The 6,239-nt window shown below is 47.7% G+C and overlaps 1 protein-coding gene across 3 annotated transcripts in view; it reads right to left on the bottom strand.

The window, feature by feature from the left end:
- LOC138176141 (trans-acting T-cell-specific transcription factor GATA-3) overlaps positions 1-6,239 on the bottom strand; it is a 48,940-nt gene that overhangs the window by 23,994 nt on the left and 18,707 nt on the right. The gene's annotated exons all lie outside the window — the stretch shown is intronic.

The raw sequence follows: 6,239 nt of genomic DNA, 5'->3' as shown, positions 1-6,239 counted from the left end.
GTGGGGGGGTGGCTCCTCCTCTCTCGCCCTACCCCTCCTTTCTTTCCTCCCCCCCCCCCCTCCCCTCTCCTCCTTTTTTTTTTTTTTTTTTTTTTTTTTTACAGGGAATGCATTCTTTCTGAAAGTATCTGGACGGCGCCAGGCAGCTCAGTGTTCTCAGACAGCTGTGGCGCGACGCAACTTAAGGAGGTTCCAGTGTCATCAGCGCTGGAGGGGAGGAGCCTGTCATTGGATAAGGAGGGGACAGGATACTGAATACAAGGAAACTGCAACCCAAACCTACTCCTTTACTTTGCCACCATCCCCTCCCCCTACCACCCCCGCACTAGCCTTCTCCAAAATTCCCCCTCCCCCCTCCGGTGACCGGAAAGTATAGCCTGAATAGAGTCCACAAACTGAAAGTACTCGAGAAAGAGTTTTTAAATTATGTTAAGGCTTTAGGGGTGAGTGAAAGAATTGGTGCTCTGGCCCTTTAAACGTGTGGCATCCGATCCTGCTAATTCAAAATTGGGTTGTTAGTTTTATTAGGACCAGTGAAACCTGCCTATCCCATTCATAAAGTTAACTTATTCGGGAAAGGAAGAGATATACTTAAGAAATTTGGGGTAACTTATTTCTGTGAATGTATGTACACGTAAAATTGATGAGGAAACTAAAAATTTCAAAGTCTGTTGAAGTTTGCAATATCCTAAAATATCCAGATATCATCAAGTTAAGAAATGCACGTTTCTACTTCTATTTTCTTAATTTCCGTGTTATAAAAGATATCTTTCCATTTTCAGTAAGAAGCCCCTGAAAGTAGCGCCGGTCCAGTTGTTACAGACGTACTCTCCGAACCTAGTATTTATAATAAATGTTTTAGTTTGCCTTGCATAACAATATGCCTGGACGAAAACGGTGCTCAGGGGGAGAAACATCTCATTTATTCAACAGGATTGTGTGTGTGTGTGTGTGTGAGTGCGTGTGCGTGTGCGCGCGCGCGAAACAGCAAAGGGAATGTGGTTCCTGACACTACAGAACTTTTCCCACTTTTTTTTAGGGGTGTTTGTCTGTCCCTAACCCGCTCCTAATGCTTGCATATCTAACCAAAACTAGGAAGAGAGAGGGAGACCTTCCCCAAATAAATAATACTCCACAACTTAATCCTCCAGCTGTAAGACTGTCAGTGGAGTGAGGACCGGTCAGCAACACAGCAAAGCAAACTTTGAAGGCTTTAGCTACCAGTCTAAGAGCAAGAGCTAGCGAGGCTGGGGTGGGACAGGATTAGGAACTGGGGGGTGGGGCGAGGAGAAGAGTGGAGGGCAGGGGCGGAGTGTAAGGGAGAAAGAGACGCCTGGGCCAATAGAGAAAATGCAGGCTGAGGGGACTGGCGATAGATTCCGGTGATTGGCTGGCAGGGAGAGTTCGAACCACCTTTGCCTCTACTCAGTCCATTGAGCCACTGCATCCCCTAGCGGTGCTAAAACAGCAGCCCTGAGCTGAAATTGAGTAAAATGATGCTTAAGTTTAAAAGGGAAAGGGGTGGGGGGGGGGGGGGGGGGGGTGGAGGGAAGTAATATAAATAAAAGTAAAAGAAAAAAAAAGTTTCCTAGCCTTTTTACCTCCGACAAAGATTTTGGTGGAAAAATATAAACTCTAAATACACAGTATGCAAAAAAAAATTTATATTTGAGAATTGAGTAAGAGAAAAAATACGACACTGCACTTAAATGGAAATAGATGAGGGTGAAAGTAAATTCAGAAAGGATGGCTTTCTGCTAGACTACAGAAGCGTCTAGCTGGGAGTGGCAAACACCAATATTCAGCTTTTGAGAGATTCTATATTATGTTTAAAATCCTCCTGTAGTTTTCTGGAGAGGGAAATTGAAAAGTGTGTAGGACAGATCTAGAGATTTGGTGTTTCTTTGCCTTAAATCTATAATTCTGAAATCAAATTCCTGTTTAAAATTGTGATTCAATTTAAACCGGACACAGAAAAATGTCTTTAAAATTAATTAGCAAAGGTAACAATCCTCCAGGTTTCTCCTGAGTCCAGTTACCGCCTCTGTTTTATAACATTGGCCCAGTAAAAGAACATCGATTTTCCTGCCACTCTTTGACTATCTTTCTCTCTAGGGCCAGTCAAGTTGCCAGCATCTCTTGCTCATTGCGTTCTCCAAAGCGTTTAATTATTTAGTATATGTCTAACATACAACGGAACTAATTCCATAAACAAGAAAAGGAAAATAGACCTACATCCATTCCGTTAGTATTTAAAATTAGAAATGTAGAGGGAAGAAAAAAAGTTTCAAAAACAGTTCCTGGACCTAAATTCACTGGAGGTGGGGCGGGGTGGGGGTGGGGAATGCGAGGATGCTAGTATCTCATCCTAGCACAAAATCTCTCAAAAACAAAAAACCCCAGGCATGGAAATTCTATCCCCTTTAGAGAGAATTCGCAGCATCTCAAAGAGCAACCCACACTGCCCAGGAGATTGCTTCTGGGGAGAAAAGTGCTGACTCACGGATTTTTAAAATGTTTAATCGTAATATGGGATATAATGTAAATTTTCCTTCAGGTGATGGCGAGAGAGAACCTGGCTAACAAGAGAAACCAGAGTATCCGGAAGTTTCTCCGCTCCCCCCCCCCCACTTTGATGAGGGGGAAATAATGGAGAAAATGCATGCTAGGGGATTGGTTTAGTCCATTTGTTGTGTTTTAATGGCATGCTCGGTATCTGGTCGTATTCACATGGATACCCAACGCACAAAAAATGTGGCCCTAAGTCTCCCGCTTTACATCCAGGTAGATGGGCTACAAATTGGTTGGGGCGGCTGGAGGAGTGGGGGAGGTGGGAGGTAGATGCTCTCGGTAATGGAGCCAGCCGGGAGGAGGGTATTTAACATAGAATTCCCAGCCTGTCCGCCCCCTGTTCCCGGACTGACAGTGGGTAATTGGGGAAGAGGACGTTGCTCTTTTGATGGCCCGCGCCGGCCAGTCTAGCCGACGCCACACTGGGTTTGACGTCACAGGCCCAGCCCCAGAGCCAGGAGCAAGGGGCAGGGTGGGAAGGGGAGAAGCTGGGTGGATAAAGAGGAGGAAGGCCGAGGTCTGGGACCGGTCGGAGAGGTGGGGGTTGGAAGAGGGGAGGGGGGAAGGGAGGTAATGATCAGGGGCCAAAGAGAGGACTACAGATCGTGGCCTGAGGCTGGGAGCTGGGTTGAGGGGGTCTGGGCCACGCCAGGCGCCGGCCTGGCACGCTTCAGCTGCTGCGGCAGGCCCTGGCTTCCTTATGGGAGGGGGTGAAAGACAGAGGGAAGGGGGGTGGGTGGAATCCAGAGGAGAAAGGGTGGTCTCGGCTTTTCTTTTTATTATTTTTTTCTACCAGGTTCAATTTCTAGAACTTCCAGATATACGCGCGCCCACACCCACCTAAAAAAGGTTGATACTTCGCAGCGTTGTGTGCTCTGCCCCCTCTCACTCTGGCCAAGCGCCCCCACCTCCACCACCCCACCCCCCCCTGCTCCCTGCCACCCAGGCTGTCTCAGGCTAGTCTCTCCTCTCTTCCCCCAGCAGCAGCCTGAATGTCTCAGCACCGGGGAAGGAGGATGCTACTGCTGTTGCCGCTTTACCTCGGCTGCTGTGAACCAGGCCTCTCAGCTAGGGTAAGGGGGCTTTGCAATGGGAGTGAGATTCATTGAACGCTTTGCCTAAGCGCACGTCGGAAACGCAGGGTTCCAGAGGGGAGGGAGCTTCACGTTGTCTTTGCTAGAAGGACCGTATGACGATCTGGACATCTGACAACCAGGAGAAATTAGGTGTACACCTAAAGTAATATTTGAAAGGGCCGAGCGTGTCCTTACGGGGAAAGGAGTTGAATAATTATAATGAAGACCAGCTTTCTTTTTGGGTGGAGTGAAAAGAAATATCCCCCCCCCTTTCCACAATTCTCCTGACCCAAAATAAGGGGACGGAAAACAGGCCAGAGGAATGTGCGAGCTTTGCAAAGAAATCTGACCTGAGGAGTGGGAGAAGGAGGAGGAAGACAAGGAGGAAGGAAAAAGCATCTCTCTATTCAAGAGGCTGGATTGGGAAAGAGGAGATAACCACTGTCGGAGTTGCCCAGCCCGAGTGGGCCGAATAGATTGATCGAGCTTCGGCTAGGTGCAAAACATAAGGGGAAAGGGTTAAGGGAATGGCCGGTAGAGGGGAATCAGAAAACTGGTCTCCCAAATCAAAAAGTTACCAATCGAGAGAAAGGGGAGTTATAGTAGCCTCGAACTGCCTAGAGCTATCATTTAAAGGTGTTTTCCTAAGAACTCTGAAAGGCGAAAAAACACGAGAAACAGTTCGATTTTTTTTTTCAAAACTGCAAAAATGCAAGTGAGCGAAAGAAACTAAGCCGGGCAATTTGGTTTTTGTGTCACTCCTATGTCTCCACCCGCAACCTCACCATCATCAGCACCTGACAGGCGTTCTTTTAAAAGGAAAATAAAACAAGGTTGGGAGCAATCCCCAAAGAGAGCTTAAGAGTGGAGTAAATTCAAAAGCTCGAAATTGGGGGGGAAGGGGCTAAAGGAGGAGGCAAAAATGAGTCTGAGGAGAGGAGCGGAGGAAATAGGGGAAGTCCCTTTTCTGGGTTTAAATCAATCATCATTTGCTGTTACCCATCAATAAAAATGGTGTGAACTGTCCGCTGTGGTTGTTTGTCTTGGAAGGAAACGGAATTAGCCAGTCTCTGGTGCCCTGGGCTGACCCGATTTGGCCAGGTTCGGTTCTTATTCTCTAGCCTCTCTACTCCTTTGGCCCCTTCTGCTCCTTATGTAGGTCTGAGTCTAGCCTCTTCGGCTTCTAATTGAGCATCTAGGGTTTTAATAGAGGCCATTGTTGGAGCAATTAGCTAGAGACAATAACTGGAGAAGAGCGTTTAATTCGATTTTAAGACAGGCTATGGCCTCAGCTTCTACCAGGGTTGTGTGGGGAGAGCTGGTTCAACAAACCTAGTAAGCAGATGGAAACAGAGGTAGGGGCGCTGGAAAAACGTGTTTTGTTTTTTTTTTTACTTCCATAGACTTTCAACAATTCCTGGATTAGCCGAAGGTCCTTTCCACTGACTTTAGACCCCTTTCCCTCATCTTTTTTCATTGGGAGTCCGAAAGGTAAGGGGATAGAACAACTTTGGGGGATTTGGAGGAAGCGGGGGGGAGGAAAACTAGAAAGACTAAAATTTGGGGAGAAGAAGTGAAAAATCGGTCCCAGTAGGGAATGCGAAGGGATACTGTAGTTCAGGCAACGATTCTATCCTGCTTGGAAACGGGGCTTGTGACCCTGTAGCAGAAGTGATTTACAGTTATTCTAGTTTTAGGGGGAGAAGATGGATGCTGTTGTCCTGGATAGCTCGGTGTTACTAGGATGGTCACCCGCACCTGGTCTGAATTTCGTTCAGTCCCGAGGGGTTGAGAAGAGAAACCCCTTTCTGGCACACACCCCTACTCTCTCTCGGTTCCAAGCTGTAACTCCCTACCCCCATCCTCAACGAGCGGATTAGGTTACGGTTGCCCGGCTGGGAGTTTTTACAGGGTACGAGAATAGTACAGGTAAAGCTGTATAAACAGCCTCCGGGCTGTCGAGCAGGAGGGTTATACAGGGGACACGGCCCAGGGTACGGGCGGCCGAGGCTTCTGCGGGGTCGGGCGCGCTCATACTAAGCCAATACGCTTAGGGTGTAGGAAGGATGGCCACCCAGTTGAGCTCGGAGGGAACAATGAAGGGAGTCCAAATTTCTGAGGCGTCTTTTCCCCTTTTCCCTTTCCCGGTTAAGCAGCACGCACCCGAATGGAGGACTTAAATCAAGGGGATACAGCTCGCTGCATGTGGGTGGGTAACACTGGTTTGGAGATTTGAAATAGAGCTAGACGGCTTTGTTATATCTCTACCCGAGGGTGTAACGGAGACGACTAAAATTTCGCTGGAAAATGGAAGATGATCTCTTGTGTCTGCGTGTGTGCGCGCGCGTGAGCCAAATGGAATCTTCAGGAACAGGAGGGGAAAGAATTTATCAAGTACACTGGTTTCCGCTTCCCCAAAACTGCTCCTGTACCCTGCCTCGTTCTGAAATTAGCTATTGGTTTGGGGTGGTGTGTGGTTTTATTTACTCTTCTTTTTGCTTATTCATCTATCGCCGTTTGAAACTCGGAAGGAAACCCACCAGTGTGAGGAGGGACGGCAAGAGGCGGGGAGACTCAAAGAGAAGATGCACT

This window comes from Petaurus breviceps, unplaced genomic scaffold (assembly GCF_028583685.1).
Source record: "Petaurus breviceps papuanus isolate PSGF00001 unplaced genomic scaffold, PetGlider_PUasm1.0 81, whole genome shotgun sequence".
Taxonomy (NCBI): domain Eukaryota; kingdom Metazoa; phylum Chordata; class Mammalia; order Diprotodontia; family Petauridae; genus Petaurus; species Petaurus breviceps.
This window is presented reverse-complemented; position numbering and strand designations above follow the sequence as displayed.